Below are 22336 nucleotides of genomic sequence, written 5' to 3' on the forward strand. Positions count from 1 at the left end.
GGGCAGTGTGACTGAGATGAAACTGCCTATTCTGTATGTAGGGTGAAAGCTCTAGGATAGCCATGGAGAGTGAGGTTAGTTCATTCCTTCCCTTAAACTTCTTTCTTTCCTTTCCTTCTCATTTCTTTTCAAAATGATTGTATAAATAATCAGTTATAGTTCATGGTTCATTAGATTTGATGTTTATTAATTTTCTATCCATTAATTACTACATATGTATGAATAACACATGAGAAAAAATGTTGAAAAATTAAGTACCAGTGAGATCAACGGAGCAATGATGGTTCTAGTCTGGTTTATGTTTCTAACCCCCATCCTAGTGCTTGGCACAGAGTAAGTATGCAGTAAACATATGTTGAATTAATTACTGTCTTTTGAATCCCCTTCTGACTCTTAAAAATTGTAAATATTGCAGAATGACTTTAACTGGGTTGTGACCTTTTCTTAATTAAACTTTTGTGTGTGATGAGGCAGTCACCTTGCTTATTCTAGAAAGGTATAAATAAGCCTTGCAAATGGGGATCTAATTAGAAAGTTACCAGATAAACAAGGTGTTTACTAAAGGTACCTTACATAAGTGTTAAATTGCTGAACTTTGTGCTTCAGAGACCCTCCCCTCCATTCAAGTTCAATATATGTATTTCATTTGTTTGTGCTTTTTTTTTTCTCCTGAATTTCTTCTGGCTACTAGCCTGGTTTAACTGAAGAATCTGTTTTCCTTAAGATTAGTAGCTCCAACTTACAGGTCTTAATACAAAGTGTAATGAGAATTAAATTTAGTCTTAAAGGCATTTGCCTCAAAGGAAATGATAGGCATTTTAATTAACATTATGAAAACCATTTCATGCTTGACTTTGTTTATGAATTTTTTTTTTGCTTTTGGATTTTTATTAGATTTGCATTGAATTTTTTAACAAATCAATTTTATTAATACATATTAATAAAACATACAATTCATTGAAATTGTCCACATAGGTGTGCATTCATCACTTCAATCATTATTAGAGCACTTTTTTTTTTTTTTTGGCTATCTCCTTTCCTTCACTTTTTTTTTTTTAATTAAAATTATTTATTTTTACGAATTACATTAAAAAAATACGAGGTCCCAATCAACCCCACCGCCCCCACCCCCCACTCCCCCCACAGCAACACTCTCTCCCATCATCGTGAGACATCCCTTGCACCCAGTAAGTACATCTCTGAACATCACTGCACCCCGTAGTCAATGGTCCACATCATAGCCCACACTCTCCCCCTTTCCATCCAGTGGGCCCTGGGGGGGTCTACAATGTCCTGTAATTGTCCGTGAAGCACCACCCAGGACAACTCCACGCCCCGAAAACGCCTCCACATCTCATCTCTTCCTCCCATTCCCCAAACCCAGCATCCACCATGGCTACCCTTCCCACACCCATTCCACATTTTCTCTGTGGACATTGGATTGGTTGTGTCCATTGCACATCTATGTCAAGTGGGGGCTTAGATTCCACATGGATACTGGATGCACTCCTCCTGCTTTCAGTTGTAGACACTCTAGGCTCCATGGTGTGGTGGTTGACCTTCTTCAACTCCATGTTAGCTGAGTGGGGTCAGTCCAATAAATCAAAGTGTAGGAGCTGAAGTCTGTTGAGGCTCTGGGCCTGGGTGTCTTATTATCAGTCCAGAGATTCAAATCCCCTAAATATATTATTAGAGCACTTTCTATGAATTTAGTATATCTCTTAAGTCCTACAAAATGAGAGTAATGTGAGATTGCTTTACATGTCCTCAGGTATTCAGTGTTCTCCTAAATACTCTTTCAAATTAACATTTGAGACTGATTGTGCTCTCCTCCGTAGTCCAGGGCACTTCTGTTAAGTATTTATTATGCTCTTTTCGCCAAAACACTGACTTGTAAGCTCATTGGTGGTGAGGAGGATATTCTGTTGGAATTTTGGATCTTCCTTGACTCTGCCCAGTGCCTTCCATGTAATAATGTAATAATAATAGGTGCTTGCTCTGTACTTGATAAGCAAATGAGGCTCTTGGGAGATGTGCAAATAACGTTTGAGTCACCAAAAATAAGCCCCTTCATAAATAGCTTCTTAAAGACTCTGTAGAGTAAATAACTTGCCTGAAATACTTTAGAGTGTTATATACCATTTTAGATGCTCAGTATATTTTTAGATTAAGATAAAAATAAGGTGCGTTAAACTTAGAAAGTTAAGCATCCAATTCAAAGACACATTGTAAACTTAACTGGATTGAGACATATATAGAACATGCAATGTAATAATGCTATACTTACAGCTAAATGTTTAAAAAGCAAAACAAAATTAGGTCAGTGCTCATAAGATCATCTGTCATACTCTATAATTGCAGGCATGCTTGCTGTCAAAATAACATGAAAACATATAGTGTGAGTCACAAAGATGATGCCATTGATGAAATAAATTGCTTATTTACTGACATAGTCTGTTTTGACCATTTCTTAAAAGGCAATAACAGCTGCTACAGCTAATAACCAGATATCTCTAATGATCTCATCATATCCACAACTTACTTGTTGCGGATCTAATATACACAAGACTTAATTCTTGAGGGAAGATTCCACAATTTTGTAAGCTTATTAGCACATTTAAAAGAAATTCATAGGGCTCCCACCTCGAGCTGTTGCACTGGTAGCATCAGGCCGAGCGGAGCTGGTCAGGATGATCACGGATGTGCAGCTCACCAGCTTCGCCAACATCTGGGCGTGTTGCTCTTCTTGCCTGTGGTCCTCTATCATTGTGACCATCAACAGTCACTGTGACCCTCAACAATCCCAAGAAGCAGGACTGAAACTGGTGCTTCCTCCACCCCAGGGTTCCAGAACATAGTCTGAGGCAAGATGGAGGGTGTGAGGGGCCTTCACACGCCACTTCATCCCTTCTACCCATCGAACATACAAAGCAACTACACCTGGATTTTTCCAAACAACTTTTATTTTCTCAAAGTCTTCCTTAACCCTATGGCTCAAGAAGCTCCTACTGAATAGGGCCCAGTATAGGGGCTGTTTTCTATGCTCCCTCCCCCACAATAAAAATATATTTATATAAAAGAAATTCATAAAAATTAAACAACCCTAGAATGGAGACAGAGTGAATATTGCCTTTAAAAATGGTGAAATTGATGCTCATTGAGGTTGTGGTGTGCTCAGGTGCACATGGCTAGTAACTGGTAGACTTGGAACCTGAACTTGTGTTTCCCTGTGTTTTAGTTCTGTGATTTTTCCACCAGTTCTATCTTTCTCAAATAAATGGCAAGGAAAATGGTTCCCAGTTATAATCCATGAATGGATTTATGTTTATAATCCCTGCTATTTAGGACCAAGTGCTCTATCTAACACCAAGAGCTCCTCAATTTTCTAGATATAATTTAACCTAGAGAAAATAAGAACTTATAATAATGAGGTTTTAATTTATTTTATATTAAGATAAATGTATTTTAAAAGACTTATGCAAACATATCTATCAACCTGTGAAACCCTGTCCACTTTCCAGTTCTAAATATTGCCATATGACCTTTCAACAACAGCAATAAAGCTTAGTTCACAGAGTTGTCCTTTATTTCTTTTTTATTTTTTTATTATTATTTTTTAAAGATTTATTTACTTATTTCTCTCCCCTCTACCCGCCCCCCCCTCCCCGGTTGTCTGTTACTCTGAGTCTATTTGCTTTGTCTTCTTTGTCTGCTTTTGTTGTTGTCAGCGGCAGGGGAATCTGTGTTTCTTTTTGTGCATCATCCTTTTGCGTCAGCTCTCCATGTGTGCGGCACCATTCCTGGGCAGGCTGCACTTTCTTTCGCGCTGGGCGGCTCTCCTTTGGGGCACACTCCTTGCGTGTGGGGCTCCCCTACGCGGGGGACACCCCTGCGGGGCACAACACTCCTTGCGCACATCAGCACTGCACATGGGCAAGCTCCACATGGGTCAAGGAGGCCCGGGGTTTGAACTGTGGACCTCCCATGTGGTAGATGGACGCCCTAACCACTGGGCCAAGTCCGCCACCGCTTGTCCTTTATTTTACCTGAAGCCTGAGTTATGGAAACCACCAAAAAAGCTAGCTTTCTGAAAGTCTGAAGTAGAATTGAATAACGAATGATAATGTTTGTTATTAATTAAAAGTTTGATCTTATAACTCCTTAGAAATGGCCCTAAGGAGCTTGTGTCAGAAAAAGGAAGATAAAAAAGGCCCATGAGGAAATATCTTGTTAAAGATGCAGAGAAGAATAACTTGGTTCAGATAATAGAGTGAGCTGAGTGAAATCAATAACAAGGTTTAGCCAAGTTCTTTATTTCTCCATAGTAATATACATTGAATGAGCTCTTACTGTGAAGCAGGCACCGTACCAAGCAGGCACTTTTTCATGTCATTTCCTCCTCTAATAGCTCAGCGAAGCAGCTACCATTGTTATTTCTCATTTTAGACATGACATGCAGCCTCTGGAACATCCTTCAAGTTTTCTTGCTCAGTCTCAAAAGAGATATTTGAAACTAGGAAATATGACCACAGAGCTGGGACCCTGAATCACTATACTCTCTTGACTTTCTATTGAAGAGCTATTATTTTGCAGCATGCTCTAAAAACCAATGCATTTCTGATGCTTTTAAAAAATAATGTGAATATCACATTTCCTTGGTTCCCTTCCAGGTTTTTCTGTGATTTTGAGTCAACTGGGTATATGAACCTTTTCATTTTTTTCCCCGCCACTGAAAGAGGCCATGAAATGTTTATAGGGATTTAAAAGTGGAAGACCTGATTATAACTTTGCCGCTTTTTGCTGCCTGTGACCTTGATCAAGGAACTTCACTTTTCTGAACCATAATTCCTTCATTCTGAAAATGAGGAGGTAATTATATACAGTCTACCTACCTCATAAGAGCTACAGCAAAGATTGCATGAGATCATATATGGGGAAGCTCTTTATCAAGTGATGTGCAGATTCCACTAAGGAAGCGTCAGTGTCCCTTGCTTGCTTGACACCTCCCCTCCCAGTTTATAAGCCTCAGCCCCCACAAATCCTGAATCCACTCCTGAATATTGTTTTTGTTCACAAGAGCTTCTATGTGTTCTTCTTTTTCCTTTTAGATCATTGTGGTCTTTGCTTTGGTAATTTCTCCCCATAGATGCATTAAGCCCTTCAAATTCTCCCTCTCTCCCAGGGCCCTGATGTACTAGCTAAGGATGTCGCTACGAGAGAAGAGAGCCAACACTTCTGAAGCATTGACTTACTGTATTGCAGACGGAGCTCTGCAGGCATTTCCAGAGTACATAGATGTTTTCCTGATGCCTGGAAATAAGATACTTTGGTAATTTAATAAATTTCCCCTGAATTAATTTTGACATGCATTTTTCACAAGCTTTCTTGGACTGGTCATACACATCATTGTAGAAGTGTATGAAGCCTTGCTGGTGACCTTATACTTTCGCTTTGGGTGGCCTTGCCTCAGCCATCAGGGTCTTATCTTCAAAATTAGGAGAACAATATCTACCTGAAAATAATTTGGCTTTAGCTAAGTGGTTTAAGTTTTTGCCATTTTGGTAAAAAAAAAAAAAAGGTAATGATGAAGCTAGTATATCTTGGAGGCCTTGTTCTAAGCACTTTATATTTAATCCTTACTACAAGTAACTGAGATAGGTAGATACACAGAAATCAGTTTACCAAAGTTACCTTTGACTTAAAATACAACCACATTCTCCCTTAGGCTTTTGGTGCAGTGGGTGGCACAGGGACTCTGGAGTCAGACTTCCTCTGCACCACAGTTTACTTATCGGTAAAGTGGGGGAAGTTATTAGTACCTACCTCAGAGTTGTGACAATTCAATGAGTATTAACTCATTGTTTTAAGCAAAGTGCTTAAATATGTTTTAAGCAAAGTGCTTAAAGCATGTTTAAAATTCATTGTTTTAAGCGAAGTGCTTAAAACAGTGCCTGGCACCTAGTAAATACTTCAGAAGTATTGGTCATGATTTTTCTTCTTATTGCACTTTAGTTAGTAAGTCTTATTCTATCTGTAGGTCTAGCAATATTTTATAGTCATTTGTTTTTCAATTTTTCCAAGATTTTAATCAAGCCACATGGACTTCTGGGGTCAAGATCATTTTTTAATAAAATAAAGACAACCTAAAAAAATTGAAGAATATTCCATGATCAGAGGTTGAAAGACAAAACATTGTTAAGATGTCAGCCTACCTGTATTACTCAGGGCTCTCTAGGGGAACAGAACCAAGGAGAAATACATGTGTGTATATGTAAATATGAGATTTTTCATCGGAATTGGCAAGTCCAAATTCTGTAGAGCAGGCTGCAAACTGGGAACTCCAAAGAAGGTTTTTGAAGAATTCCCCAGGAGAAGCTAGCTGGCTGAAGTAGAGATAGGAATTGTCCCTCCTTTTTTTTTTTAATACTTAAAAAAATTTTTTTAAAGATATTTAGGTTACATAAATGTTACATAAAACATATAGGGGATTCCCATTTGCCCTGCTCCCTACCCTCCCACATTTTCCCACATTAATAACATCTTTCTTTAGTGTGGTATATTTGTTACAATTGATGAACACGTTTTGAAGCATTGCCACTAAACATGGATTATAGTTTACATGGTAGTTTATACTCTCTCCTGCACATTTTTGTAAGTTATTATAAGATATATAATGACCTGTGTCTGTCATTGCCATGTCATTCAGGACAGTTCCCAAGACCTGAAAATGCCCCTATATCACACCTGTATTCCCTCTTTCTCCCCTCAGAACCTACAGTGGCCATTGCCTCCACATCAGTGATAAAAGTCTTCCATGGCTAGTATTACAGTAAGTCTGTAGTAGAATAACAGTAAGTCTAAGTCTTAGCATTTTCCCGCTGTTTACAAATTTCATTAAACTTAAACATCTTAAATTATAATGCCTCTTTCTTCTCTAGGTACTGTAATGGTCTGACTGACAAATCTTCCCAAGTGCTTCTGTAGTTCTTATAAATGTAATAAATTAAACAGAAATTTGACTATAGTGAAGTTCTCTTTTAAGTGTTTTAATACTGCATGTAACTAGCAGGACCCTCAGGTACCTGCGAATGTCTAACTGGCTATATTAGTCAGCCAAAGGCTTGCTGATGCAAAATACCAGAAATTGGTTGGTTTTTATAAAGGGTATTTATTTGGGGAAGGTGCTTACAGATACCAGGCCACAAAGCATAAGTTACTTCCCTCACCAAAGTCTATTTTCACGTGTTGGAGCAAGATGGCTGCCGACGGCTGCGAGGCTTCAGGCTTCTTGGGTTCTTCCCTTCCAGGGTCTTGCTTCTCTTTGGGTTCAAGATTCTGTTCTTCCTGGGACTGGTTTCTTTTTCCTCTGTGAACTTACTTCCTGGGGCTCCAGCTTAAGGCTTTAGCATCAAACTCCAACATCAAAACTCCAACATCAAAAACCCCCAGCTCTGTCCTTTACCATGCCTTTTATCTGTGAGTCACCACCCACCGAAGGGTGGAGACTCAACGCCCTACTGGCACAAGAGATTTACATAATTACTTAATCAAGTAAATCTATGAATCCAATATAATCTCATATGCCCAAAGGAAAAGATCAGTTTATAAACGTAATCCAATATTTCTTTCTGGAATTCATCAATAATTATCAAACTGCTATACTGACCCAGTGAGTATCCCTGTGCCCAAGAGCAAGTCATTAAGTAGCAAATAAAAAACACTGCCACAGCTCAAGAGAGAGGCCATGGAAGAAAGGAAAACATTTTTTATTTCAGTATTTTTAATGGCACTTTTATCCCACTGGTTGAAAAAGGAGCCCCACATTTTAATATTGTATGGCCCCACAAATTATGTAGCCGGCACTGAAGAGGTAGTTAGAAGACTTAGAGAAAAATGGGGAGCATGGTCACTGCATAGGTGAGGGAGTGGTGGTCACATTACTTGTGTTTTTTTATGGACAAAGTTTCTTATGCTCTCCTGTTTGAATTATATTTTGTAAGATCAGCTAATATGTCATCTGCATCCCTTTTTCTTTGACTTCAGTGCTCACAAAAGCAATCTTAAGGTTATGATTTGTCTTCTATAAAGTTTAGCTACAGAAGAGAATGTAATGATCAGGTAAACTTTTTCTCTAATGCTTGTGATAAGTTATTTTTTATTGTAAACTGAATAATTGGCATTTTGATTTTCTATACTGGTTTGTTAGCTTGATTTATGAAAGTCTACTTTTGGTGCTATATCCCATTTGGTGGGATGCCGCAAAGAGGTTTTTGAGCTTGAGAGCTTTGAAGGCTGGACCTTGAACCATGGTCAGTTAATCTGGTGAAGTGTGACACCTGTGAAGTCCCTCAACATATGGTCTGCCACTGGTGTCCTCCATGCACGAGTCCACAACATTGCAATGTGGCAGGATACATATGTGCTTAATATCCCAAAGTATTTATGCCCTGGGTGCAAACGGTAACTGTAATGCTTGCTCTGGCTAGAATAGAACAAGTCTAACGGCACCACTTTTATCAGTACCTAAAAGCCTGTAGCTTCTGAATAGGATGAAATTAATATGTAATTGAAAGGGTCAAGATGGCCAAGCTGAAATGGTGATATTCTACCTAGTTTTAGGGTGAGAAATATACTTGTGGTCTCCAAAAGATCTTTTGAAAAAACATTTGCTGCCAAACACCTGTTTTTACCATATGCCACTAGTGCTTAAGTAATCCTGAAAGCAGAGATGAGTGTTCACAGAAAAGTTTAATTATGAATGCAAAACCTTCTTGAAAGTGCTAATAAAAGCTTTTCAGTGTCTACTGACTACAAGTGATAAGGTGGTGACTAGAGAGACTGCAAAGGGCTAAAATTAAATCCTTTATTTTCTCCCAGTTAAAATATTTATTCTCAAATTCATGCCCTAAAATGTTTCTTGAGTACAAGGACTTCATTTGTACAATGAATTGAGCTGAGCATAGAAGGGAAACATGACTGAGGGTCAGATGTACTTAAAGTAGCCAACAGACAAGACAAAGAGTGTTTTAGGTAGGGCTCTCATAGTTATGAGGGACCTCAAATTTGCTTAAGCAAGAAAAGAATCTTTTTATTCATGTAATTGAAAACTCCAGGTAAAGAAAGGCTAGTTTTTCCATGGCATGGTGCAGTCTTCAGAGAGTGTTGCTAGGATCGGACTCTCATCTTTCACCTCTGTATCCTGTAGCACATGCAGCTGTACATCCTCCCTCTTTGGTGTCTCTTCCTGGTTCCTGAAGAAAAGCTAAGGACTAGATTCTTGACTGAGCACTGTTGCCTTGACTTCCATAATGTGTGCATCCCAGAACCAATCACTGGCCAGGGGATGGGTGGTCTTTGCTCACTGGCTTAGACTGGGGTCTTCTGCTTCCCTGTGGAGTCTTGGGGGAGGTCTCATCCTATTCTGCTGGACTAAGAATGGCTGGCACTGGATTCCCATTTGGAAATCAGGGGCTTTTACCACATGTGGAACAAACATATTACAATTTTTTACTACAATGGATAAGGCAAATATAAAAATAAGTGTATCAGGATAATAAAGTACAAACTACATGTGTGAAAGTAGGGTCAAAGGGGAAAGGAATTTTATTTTGAGGGGAGTTGGAAAAGCTTCGTGAAAGGAACCTCAAAAAGCAGATAGAAATTGACTAGAAATATAAAAAGACAAACATTCCAGGTAAAGAGACATCTCTTTTATTGGGAGCAATAGGGGAAAATGACCTAGATGGGAGTCAGGTTGGGAAAGAATGCTACTGAATAGGTATTTTGAAAAGAGTAATGGTTGGCATGCTCAGGAAGACATTTGGGGTCATGTTGTGAAAGGCATGAATGCTAGGTCAAGGTATTTAATTTAGTAGGCAGTGGGAGTCACTGAAACATTTCTAAGCATGGGTAATGCATGAAAGAAACTGTAGTTAAGCAAGACTATGACTAGGATGCTTTGAAGCAGGGAGACCAGTTAAGAGACTATCATAGTTCTCTATGCAAGAAGATGGCAGCAGGACTGGAAAGGCAGGGCAACATGGGACAGAGAGGAAGAGTCAAAGATAACTCAAAACCCTCGAGGCAGGATTCTATTTATAGAAATATGGACAACAGTAGAGGGATCTGATGGAGGGAGAAGACAGAGATCCTGAGTTTGTCCTCAGAAAAATTGAATACTGTGTTAATACAGTGTGTAGCAGTTTGAGATGGCTATGAATTCTAAAAATAGGTATTGGATTATGTTTGTAATCTGATCTGTACTTGGGCATGATTAAGTTATGATTAGGGCTTTGATTGGGCCATGTCATTAGGGCATTGAGTCCCCACCCACCAAGGGGTGGGGACTCACGATAAAATGACATGGCAGAGGACAGAGTTGGAGGGTTTTTGATGTTGGAGTTTTGATGTTGGAGTTTGATGTTGAAGCCTTAAGCTGGAGCCCTGGGAAATAAGCTCACAGAGGAAACAGAGGCAAGCCCCAAGAAGAAAAGAACCCTGAGCCCAGGAAGAAGCAAGCCCTGGGAAGAGAGGAACCCTGAACCTAGAGAGAAGCAAGAGCTTGGAAGGGAGGAACCCAGGAAGCCTGAAACCTCGCAGCCGTTGGCAGCCATCTTGCTCCAACACGTGAAAATAGACTTTGGCGAGGGAAGTAACTTATACTTTCTGTAAGCACCTACCCCAAATAAATACCCTTTAAAAAAACCAACCAATTTCTGGTATTTTGCATCGGTACCCCTTTAGCTGACTAATACACAGTGTAACGTTCTTGGCTAAGCATTGAATGGATACTCAGGCAATGGAGCAGAGTGAATAACTATGGCCCAGAATCAGTGATTGTCAGTCACAGGCAGCCTAGGAAATGTGTTGGGACAATTTTCATTGTGGCTGGGAGGGACTACTGGAATTTAGTGGGCAGTGGCTTGGATGTTATCCACCCTGCATTACACAAGACCCACATGCTGTAGCACTTCTTGTTGAGAAGATTGACAGCTCTTTATTGATGATAGCCTCAAGGACCATGGCAATCAAAGAGTTTTCAATCTTACTGGCAAGTGTGACCTCTTATTTTCCTGTTATTTTTTTGGTTTATAATGGAATTATGAATATTATGCCAAGGGCTGCAGGTACTTAAGGGATTTATGGATCAGAAATTTCCTTTTGAGAGAGATGGGGAAGACTGATGATTGAGGTGGTGCTAGAAGTGATGTGAAAGGCCCTGGGTTTACTTCTTTATTTTGCCACCAGCTGGTCAATGTTCTGCACTATTGCTTCTTTAGCCATTTCAAAGGAAAAGGACCAGGAGGCTTTGCATCTGAATAATAATGCTAGTAGAGGAGTTGATGCTTTATTATACTGTGTCTGGTTCTCAATTACTTTGGACTGAATCATGCCTTTTCTTCCTTTCTTTAGTTCTGACCATGGTTGTATTACTTCTCGCTAAGTGGGGCTCTAATGGGTGCCCTAATGGATGCCGCTTGAACCCTGCCGTCTCTTGGGATGAAATCCAATAATCATCAGGTTTGTTGGAAGATGGGCTGTCTTCTACACATCACAGTTTAGAGATTGTCTTTTCCCTAGCCTTGGTGGCTGCCTGTTCTCACAAATTCTGCTAATGAGTTTCTATTTGGGGATACAAATCAGTGTAGAATTTCCCATCAATTGAGAAAACAGATAAAGGCAGCGTTTCTAGTGTCCTAGACTGCCCTGCTCCCAATTGCAGGGCTGGTTTGTTTCTCTTGGTGTGATTGGGTCTCCTCTGGTTCTCTCGACATTTTTTTTTTCTGTCACTGGCTTATATGAAAATGTTTTTGGGGTTAGGTAAAAAGCAACTGCTGAGAGTAAAATGAAAATAAATAATGGTAATGATAACAGCAATTACACTTCTTTGACACGCCCTTTTTATCCATTCTAGTTATTGGGTATTAAAAGCAGAATGATCAAAATTACCTAAAGGTGTGGAACAACAGTGACAACAAAGCTACTGGGGCAATATAAAATATGCATTTTATATTACTGAAAAGTAGAAAAATATTACATACCAACAGCCAAGAGACATGCCTGTGGAAATGTGATTTTTTTCCTCCCTGAAGAGCCCTTGTAAGTTGCACAGGGACTGCAAGGGTGTGTTTTCCCCTCCATTTTATCCATCTAAATCCTACTGCTCTTTAGAGCCCAGGACAAGTCTTCCCTTCACTGGGAAGGCACTCCTGATGGCAGGGACACTTTGATTTCTCCTTTCAAACTTGCTGCTGTTTCTGTGCCTCCCAACCTAGCATCACAATCCAGACTTGTTTCAAGAATGAGATGTGTGTTCTCTGGGAAGTGGTCCTGGAAGATCGGGATGGTCCTTAACACCCCCTCCTTCTGAGCTATTAGGCTTACAGTGGGAGCTTACTGTGTTCCTGTCAGTTTTATCTGGCTCTCTTTTGGAGAATTATGAAACATTTATTCCAGGTTTTTGTTTTGTTTTCAAACAGAAAACAAAGGAAAAAGACTTAATAGCATAGACTTTGTATTAAATGATGGCACTGTTGTAATTTCCTATGACATTTGAGGCTAAACACATTCTACAGCCCTTATCATTTACCTCCTGAAATATTTGAAAGCTGGGCACTGTCCGGAGAGAAGTGTTTTCTTTATTTTAAAAAACATGCAAGATTTAGTACAAATGGTCTGTGAATTTTTAACTTTAAGAAGGAAATTTAACTTGTTTGATTTATTTTTAATGACCACAATTTGATGAAATTAAATAGACAAATTCTTTTTAGACAATTGGTGGGAAAATCATTCATTACACCTTTCTTTCACACATTAAATATGGGCTAATTTCTGCTTTGCATATTTTCATTTAGCTTTTACTTTTAATGCACTGAGGACTTGTTATTATTTCAATCTAGATTTTTTGCTTTGCCTTCAGGGGGCAAAAATCTCAGATCTTTTACAGTTCAGAATCCTGCTTTACTATGTATCTCAACTTTCTGAAGTGACAGAGCAAGAACCCGGGTTGTCTGACTCTAGGGTCATCACCCTAATGTTTGTCCTGTGTCAGGGAAATGTATCCAGAGGTCTTTTGCTAGATGGACATGGTGAGGGAGACAGGGTCCTATGATGGGAAAATGTGTGAGAGTATTGGAAAACAAGAAGCAGAATAAAAAGAGTTCGGAGTTCAGATGGAATGGTGGAAAGGTGTGGTTTTGCCTAAATGTCATTCTGTAGCAGCCCCTTAGTTTGCCTTTGGAAACCACCCTTCATTTAATGCCTGTGGTGAACATAGGACTTCAGCTGAGCTAACTGGAGAAGTCCTTCCACCTCTCAGATCTCAGTATTTGTTCGGGGATGGGAGATAACCTATATGAGGCCAGTTAGAGCTCATAAGATTTCATTCTGGAAATTTTATTGCAACTCTTTAGAAACAGATGTCCTCTTATCACTGGACTTATCATTTAAAGGTGGGGAGATGTGAGCCTGGAGCTGCTGGCAGATCTCTTGCCACTATTTAGGTGAGACTCCACAAGAAAAGGCAGATAATAGAGAAAAAAAGCAGAGGTGAGAGATAGAGGAAAAAGAAATTAAGTTCTGATATCCTGGATCCAACTACATTTGAAGATGTAAGATTGAAGAGATCCACCTCTGGATTTTTCACTTACGTGAGCCTTCTTTTTCCTGCCTTTTCTCCTTCTCTCTCTCCCTCCTCCCTTCTTTCATTTTTTCTCTCCTCCTGCCTGTTATCTGCAGCTGAAAGAGATCTAGCACCAAAGGTGAGAAGATTTAGGGACTCTCCAGCCTAGTCAGCCCCTCATTTCTGCCCCAGACCTGAAGGAGGAACTGTTGTACTCCATCATGTGTACAAACCTAGGTGGTTGGAGGGCAGCTGTGTTGTCCTGGGGTTTACTGAGTGTCTCAGAGAAAACCACTGAGGAAGGGCTTTAGTCCCTGATGCTCCCTGGGAAGTAGCACTGTGGCACCATGGACTAAGCCAGTCATGCAGCAGACAAATTTGTGAGCAGCGGTGGAGCCTTGTCCCCTCTCTCTAGGCACAGAGGGTTGAGAACGGGGGATGGTAGGGTGTATTGACTATATTTCCTATATTGAAGATTTTTAATAAATGTGCCTCTGCTTTAAGAGCCTGATGTTAGAGTGATTAATTTTCTTTGATTCATGCACTTGAGGGAAGAAGTGAGAAATCCTAACAAATGCTTTTACCAAAAACTTGCATCTGTCCTGGAATGAGCCATTACACCCTACAATTTACCTTATAGGACAACCCTGAAAGAGTAGTCAGCACTGGAGACAGGGTGTGGTAATTGCTTGCCAAAATCTTTCCATTATCAACTGTGAAATGACAAATAGCTTTCTACATAAGTTTTGCACCTTTTTTAGAGGCATGCCGCTCCCTTACAAGATCCACAAAATAGATGTCTGTGTAAACTGATACTACTAAAGCCCTATAATGTTAAGTGAGATTTTCTGAGCTGTCGTCCAAACGAATATTTGTGAAGAATTTTTGAGAAGGCTTTCTTTAGCTTGGTATAAGAACATTATTACAGGGATAGTAAAATGCATGATAGTAACTATATTAATTTTCCCCCATTTATGGCTTAATGATATTTGTAGTATTTTTTTAATCTGTTCCTATTTCTGCTTTTGCCAAAATGTTGGCCTTTATGGTAGCTAACTAATGATGTACACTTTCTTACATTGCTGCTTGTTACATTGTTAAGAGGTACATGTGAATAAGTAGTCATCTCATTTCATCAAAATGTATATATACTTTATAAATATAATAAACTTTATTTATTATACTTTATATACTAAATTTAGTAATAAATTAGTAATTATTATATAATTTAGTGTAATTATATACTTTATTAAATATTAAATTAAATACTTTATTATATAATTTAGTAAAATCATATTCATGTTTTTATTATGAGTTCAAGTTGACAGTGACCACGGTCACTAGCTTAAAGGCCAAGGAACCAAGGGATTTATTTTTATATGCAGCTTCTTTGAAGAGTTATATATAATAAGATAAAACTAATTTTATAAAGTTTATTTTATTGTTGGATTACACTATCACCCAAAAGTTTTGTGAAACAGGTCCTTGCCTCTCTGCCCCACCTGGATTCTGAAGTTGGTTCTTGAATAATTCTGAATTCTAGCTGCATTGTATCAGGCAAAATCCCACACTGTCACCCACATTTTCTGGTGATGTGCCATTTTCTAAACACGTCCTGCCTTTTCAAAAATGAATATCAATAGCTGGCAGCAGTTGGAGAATGTTAATTTAGCACTTGTGGTAAAAAAGTGGCACTCAGTTTCCTAGATCGTGTCCTGTTTCTATGTGGGTTTTCCAAATGATTTCTTTTCTTTTTCTTTTCTCTCTCCTTTATTTAAACACAGCATTTAATACTAATAAAACCAGACTTGGTGCTGCTGGACGATATTCATATGAGCCTTTGTCTTAAAGCCTGATGTAAAACTTGATCTGTAGAAAGCTTGCCAATAATATAAGCTATTCTCAGCCTGCAGTTTAAAATATTTCAATAAATTTTCTCTTAAAAAAGTTGTTAGTCCTTCTCTAAAATTTTTATTTTTAATCTGTAGGGGTCTGGGTGTGGTTTTACTTGGGTAGTATATTTATAAAGTAAATTAATGGTTTTCTTGGACAATGGTTTTTTAACTTTTTTTTTTAATCTTCTGACCAGGAAAAATTTATTTATAAATGACATACACATACCATGCTGCAAGTACATGCTATATAAATTATTTTTGTGTGTATTATACAATAAGATAACAACTTATAAATTAAAATGGATTTTATGGGAAAAAAAGTTCCAATACTTTCTTCCTATAGTCCATGCTTCCTTCTTTGGAGTCCACTGATTTAGAAAGCAGATTTATGAGAATATTCATTGTGCCCATGAGGTTTTTTTGAGCTATCATCCTAATTCCAGTTTGATATTGAAGGATGTGGCTTTAAGTAAACTTCTGAATTAATGTGACTTGACAACAACTTCTGGTCACAGTCAATTGCTATCATTTCTCTATTATCAGAATGTGGTTACCAGTTCAACTAGAACAAAGTCTTACCATTTTATTATGAAATATTTAAGGCATACAAAAAGTATAAAATATGATATGACAAATACCCATATTTCTACCTACCACCTTTGAAAAAACTTTACCTTCCTATTACGTGATTTTGAATTTGTTTTTATTTTCATCCATGTTTGAGTCCCACAGACTAAGTTATTTTTTTGCATATTTTAAATTTATACAATACATACACACATACAATATATTATATATGTTATTCTACAACTTTTCCCCCCTCAATACATGTTGATTATGGGTTGCTTTAGTTCATTCATTCTCACAGCTGTACATTATTCTAAAGTGTGAACATACCACAATTTATCTATGCAGTCTACTATGAATGACATTTACATTGTTCTTTTCTTTCTTTTTGTTGTTGTTATTGTTATAAATAGTCCTGCTAGGAATTTTTAAGAGTGGAAAACTGTTAGGATTTCTCTAGGATATACCTAAAAGTGGAATATTGATGTTTATAAGTTCTTTATATATTCAGGATAATAACCAGTTGTTTATCATATATCTCCATGGCCTATTTTAACCTTTAAATGTTATATTTCAATGTAGAGAACTTGAGATTTTAATGTACTTAAATTTATTAATCCCTTTTAAGGATTATGTTTCTCATGTCTTATTTATTTTTTTTTTCCTTAAAAAGATTTTATTTATTTATTTCTCGCTCCTCCCCCCCCCCCCATTGTCTGCTCTCTGTGTCCATTCACTGTGTGTTCTTCTGCATCCACTGCATTATCTGGTGGCACTGAGAAACTGGATCTCTTTTTTTGTTGTGTCATCTTACTGAGTCAGCTCTCCATGTGTGGGGCACTACTCCTGGGTGGGCTGCACTTTTTTCATGTGGGGCGGCTCTCCTTGTGGGGTGCACTTCTTGTGCATGGGGCACCCCTACGCGGGGACGCCCCTGAGTGGCATGGCACTCCTTGTGCACAGCAGCACTGCACATGAGCTAGCTTACCACATGGGTCAGGTGGCCCTGGGGATCAAACCCTGGACCCTCCATATGGTAGATGGCTGCTCTATCAGGTAAGCCACGTCTGCTTCCTTTTATGTCTTATTTAATACACCCTTCCCAACACCATAAAGATGACCTACATTATCTCCCAAATCTTTTGCTTTTTGGCATTAGGTCTTTAATGCACTTGGAATTTATTGTTGTGTATAGTGAGCTAGGATCCAACCTTATTTATTTTCTTGGTGTCCCAGAACTCTTTATTGCCTAGTTTATTCTTTCCTCACAAATACGCAATGTCAGTTATTCCATGTATTTCTTTGTATTCATGGATCTATTTTTTTGGCTCGCTAGTTTCTTCCATTGGTGATGTGGTAATCAACCAAATTAACTTTATTGGTAAGCCTTGGTAGTAATTGGTACAGTAAGTGCCCCCATCTTATTCCTCTTAATATTGTCTTCTTATTGCCCCATTTAAAAAATTGATTAACTAAGAATCACCATATATTTTTGTGCAAAGCAAAATGAAACCAAACCACACTGAAACTCCTATATGAAAGAAAGATAAACAGAAACTAAGTTTAGAGTCCAAAAACTGACATAAAGTGATGTTATTTAAATCTAATCCTCACATATTTACAAATACCTCTAAGTTTAGCAATGTTAGCAAATCAGCCTTAATGAGACCCCATTATTTATTTAATATGTTTTATTGGAAAAGTTGGGAAATTGGATACCCTAGGGAGTTAAACTTGGTTGTGTCCCCACATGAGTTTAGTCAATACAATAATATATATATTTAAAACCCTGATGCCCTTGGAAAAGAGGTTCCATTTTCTTATATGCACATATACACTGTGTCCTCTTATATTAATTGCATAAATTAGGAACTAGTTACTTGCAGTTGATGCTTGTTTACAAGAATAAATAACATCCTAGAGGTATATAGCTAGGTCTTATTAAAAACTCTTAATTTTTTTCTTGGCTTCACTGTGACTTCTGTTATAAAATGAAATGTTAGTTTTTATTTTCTTTGGCTTTTTTTTAGTTTAATTCTGTGATCTTTGTCTTTTCTGATAAGTATTCTGTAGTAAATATATATTATTACAAGATATAGTAAGAAGATTATTTTTTGGGGAGAGAGAATTTAAACTAGGATTTTGGTTTTCTTCTAGAAATTGTCTAAGGCAAACTTGAATTACTTTTTGAGTTATCGTAAGGAAAAGTTTATCTTTTAAAAGTCATCTGTATCGATTACCTTTTACTTTTTGACCCTCAATTTCCCCCCCCCAAAAACGATAACAGTTTTATTTTTTCTCTTCATAGTATATATACTTTTTGATTAAATGCTTAAATATGTTAGTAATTGCTTAATTTTCTCTTGGGATGATTACTTAAAATATTTCATAAGGGTTATTACAAATATTTCCTGTACTTTTCTTTTTTTAATCTTTGTTTATGACATTACTTTTTAGTAATCTATGTATTTTATTTTCTTTTAAAAATATATTATGAAATATTTTAGATGTATAAATAACATAATAAACATCTGTGAATCTACCACTCGGGTTGAGGAATAAACTACCACCAGTAGTCTTAAAGCAGTTTTTGTATGTTCCTGTCTGATTGCATTTTCTTCCCTCCCTTCATGAGATAACCACTATCCTGAAAGTGGTGTTTATCATTTACATGCATTCATAACTTTTAAGGCATCTGGATATATTTTTAAGCTACATTATTGTTTCTAATCTGGCTGGCTTTCACTTTGGAATAGGATAGTGAACATTTGTTTCCTCTCCCCCAAAATGATTAGATAATTTCACTCATATATTTTATATAACACCTTTATTAAAGTATAAGTTCTTTCAGAAACTTGGTTCTGTTTTAGGACCTTTTCATTTGTTCTTTTAAGTTGTCTGACATCTATAACATGCCCTTTTATTATACTCTTTTAAGAAATTTAATGTAGTTATATAAGTATATATGTAACAAAATTCTCCATTTTAACCATTTTTAAATGTACAATTTAGTGGCATTGACTACCCAAACAGAAACTCTATACACATTATGCTTAATCACTCCCTATTCCACCTCCCCCTGGCTCCCGGTAACCTCTGATCTACTTTCTGTCTCTATGAATTTGCTTGTTTTAGATATTTTACATAAATTAGATCATATAATATTTGTCATTTTGTGTCTGACTTATTTTATTTAGTATAATGTTTTCAAGGTTAATATATGTTATAGCCTATATATCAGAACTTCATTTTTATGGCTGAATAATATTCCATTTATGTATATACCCCATTTTGTTTATCTGCTCATCCGTTGATGAATACTTGGATTGTTTCTACCACTTGATCCTTGTGAATAGTGCTGCTTTAAGCATTGGTGTAACATGTGTCTGTTTGAGTCCATGTTTTTAGTTACTTTGGGTATATACTTAGGAGTAGAATTGCTGTCATATGGTAATTCTATGTTCAACTTTTTGAGGAACCATCAAACTGCTTTCCACAATGGCTGTATCATTTTACATTTCCACCAGCAGTGTATGAGGGCTCCAATCTCTCCATACTCACCAACACTTGTCCTTTTTTTTTTTTTTTTGTCTTGTCTTCTTAATAACTATATTAATGTGAAGTGGTATTTCATTGTGGTTTTGATTTGTATTTCCCTAGTGACTAATTACGTTAAGCATCTTTTCATATGCTTAATGACCATTTGTGCATTTTCTTTGGAGAAATATCTCTTCAAGTCCTTTGCCAATTTTTAAATTGAGTGTTTTGTTGTTGTTGTTGTTGAGTTGTTACACTAGTTTTTAATGTATTTATTTTTAGTAACTGGCATGGTGACTCCCCTTGTGTTACTCATTCTTTTGTCAAGTTTCTTGAATGGTTTCAAGTATTTCTCCATAAAGACACACACATATACACACACACAAATTGTGATTAAAGACCTACACTAGAAAATAAAATTAAACAGCTTTTTGTTTTTCCTCTGAACAGTAGACCTTAATTTAGTATATCATATCTGTCCCCTTCAAAAAATCCTTTACTTCTCCTCTAACATAATATTACAGTATAAGGGAGCTGTCATTAGCCTGCTGAAAGATTTAGACAACCTGTATGTAAGTGTATCAGTCTTCCCTTTGTCTGCCTGCCCCTACCCAATCCAATTATCAATCTTACAGGCCTTGTTGACCCCAGTGATTTTGAAAAACTTTATATCTTCATACATTTAGTAACTCTGTAGATACAGAAATGGAGGCTTTAATAACAACCTATGAAAATACTACTTAAAGTGTGATCAGCAGAAGGGCAGCTTTGCTATCACTTGGTAGTTTGGTAGGAATGAAGATTCTCAGGCTCTACCCCAGTCCTGATGAATCAGAGTTTGTATTTTTTACCAGATCCCAGGTGATTTATGAGCTCACGAAGTTTGAGAAGCTTTGTTCTCAAAAACAGAATCACTGTCAAAGTTGACACCTGCCTCATAAGCTAGTCCTCCTACCCTTCCTTATTTCATGGTAAGTGAAGCCTGGGAAGGGAGAGAGAGTTATTGACAACATTGTACTTAAAGCATACCACCTGAAGCACTACCGAAGAGAGAGTCATTTTAGTTAATTTATTTAATTTAGACATCATTCCTTAAAGAAAGAGCTATCTAGGAAAGCAAAGGGTTTACTAGTTGTTTGTATGTTAATCTATGCTATTCATAAGGACATGGGATTTGTTAGGAAGAGAAGAGAAGGTAATTTTGTGACAAACTTTAGAGTTTGCTGTCCCTCTGAGGATTGAAAGGGCCCATCTAGGGAGGCATGAAATTTATTTAGCAATAAGAGGAATTAGGAGAAGGAATAAAAGGGGCATCACATGTTTTGCTCAGAAATGAGGAGAAAAATCCCCCCCCCCACCTTTTCTTGCTTTTGTATTGCAAACACCCAGAATTATTATTTCAATTTAACTTTTGAAGTTTAACATAGAAAGATAAAGCCTTTTCTCAAACGTTTGTAGTCAGTAGTTTTCTATTGCATGTCCCTGTGGACATATAGCAGGCCATTTCCTGCACTTCAGCCCCTTTGAGCCTAGGAAGAGAGTTGGAGATTGAATCTGGTTGTAATGAAGCATGGTAAATGCAAAAATAAAAGTGTTGAACTTAGCCTCAGTGTGCAAGAAGGTAGTGGGTTAAAATCCTTAACGTGCTGAAAGAAAACAGTTGTCATCAAAATGTTTTCTTTCAAAAATGAGGGAAAAATTAGACATTTCCAGATGAACCAAAGCTGAGGGAGTTCATCACCACTAGACCTGCCCTACAAGCAATGATAAAGGGAGTTCTTCAGACTGAGAAGAAAGGACACTAGACAAGGGTTCAAAGTGGCATAAAGAAATGAAAGACAATTTAAGTAGTTTTAAATGCCAGTACTATTGTATTTTTGGTATGTAACTCCACTTCTTACTTCCAATAGGTGGTAAAATGCAAATGCACAAAACATAATGATTCTTTAGTTTCGGACATACAATACAAAGATGTAATTTGTAACAAGGATTATGGAAACTGTGTGTGCTATTGAAATCAAGTTGGTATCAAATCAAATATGATTGTTACAGATTTAGGGTATTATATATGAACCCCTTGGTAACCACAAATGAGAAGAGACTCAGTATGGTATAATACAGAAACAAATAAATGTGAAAATTGGCATTAAAGAAAGAAATAAGGGACAAAAATATATAAGGTTTACAAAAACTAAATAGCACAATGGTGAAAGAAAGCCCTTTATTATCAGTAGGCGCTTAAATGGATGAAAGGCTAATCAAAAGTCAGAGACTGGCAGAAGGGATAAAAAAGCATGACACAACTATATGCTGTCTGTAAGAAAATCACCTTAAAGTTAAAGACATAAATAGGTTGAAATGAAAGGCTGGACAAAAAATATATTCCACAAAATCAGTAATTAAAAGAGAGCTGGGATAGCCATACCAGATAAGATAAAATAGACTTGAAGACAAAATCAGTTACAAGGGACAAAGATGGTCATAACTTACTGATGAAAGGGACAATTCAACAGGAAGATGTAACAATTATAACTATATATGCATCTTAAAAAGCAGAGTCCCATAATGTATGAATTATATACTGATGGATTTGAAGAGAGAAATGGACTGTTCTACATAATATTAGGAGACTTTAATACACCACTCCCAATAATGGGTAGAACATCTTGACAGAAGATCAATACAGACTTGAATGGTACTCTAAACCAACTAAACC

General features: G+C 37.3%; 1 protein-coding gene across 15 annotated transcripts in view; it reads left to right on the plus strand.

Moving 5' to 3' along the window:
- The window catches only part of HECW2 (HECT, C2 and WW domain containing E3 ubiquitin protein ligase 2), a 469060-nt gene that overhangs the window by 169847 nt on the left and 276877 nt on the right, over positions 1 to 22336 (plus strand). For 6 of the 15 annotated variants that reach the window (XM_058300434.1, XM_058300430.1, XM_058300424.1 and 3 more), the window contains one exon: positions 11413 to 11520. The exons of 5 other annotated variants lie outside the window; for them this stretch is intronic. The gene's annotated coding sequence lies outside the window, so the exon portion shown is untranslated. Of the gene's footprint in view, positions 1 to 5182; positions 5330 to 11412; positions 11521 to 22336 lie in introns of all 15 variants that reach the window. 4 more of the 15 variants (XM_058300432.1, XM_058300427.1, XM_058300425.2 and 1 more) reach the window with 1 other exon arrangement.

The sequence above is a fragment of the Dasypus novemcinctus genome, chromosome 7, assembly GCF_030445035.2.
Source record: "Dasypus novemcinctus isolate mDasNov1 chromosome 7, mDasNov1.1.hap2, whole genome shotgun sequence".
Lineage (NCBI taxonomy): Eukaryota > Metazoa > Chordata > Mammalia > Cingulata > Dasypodidae > Dasypus > Dasypus novemcinctus.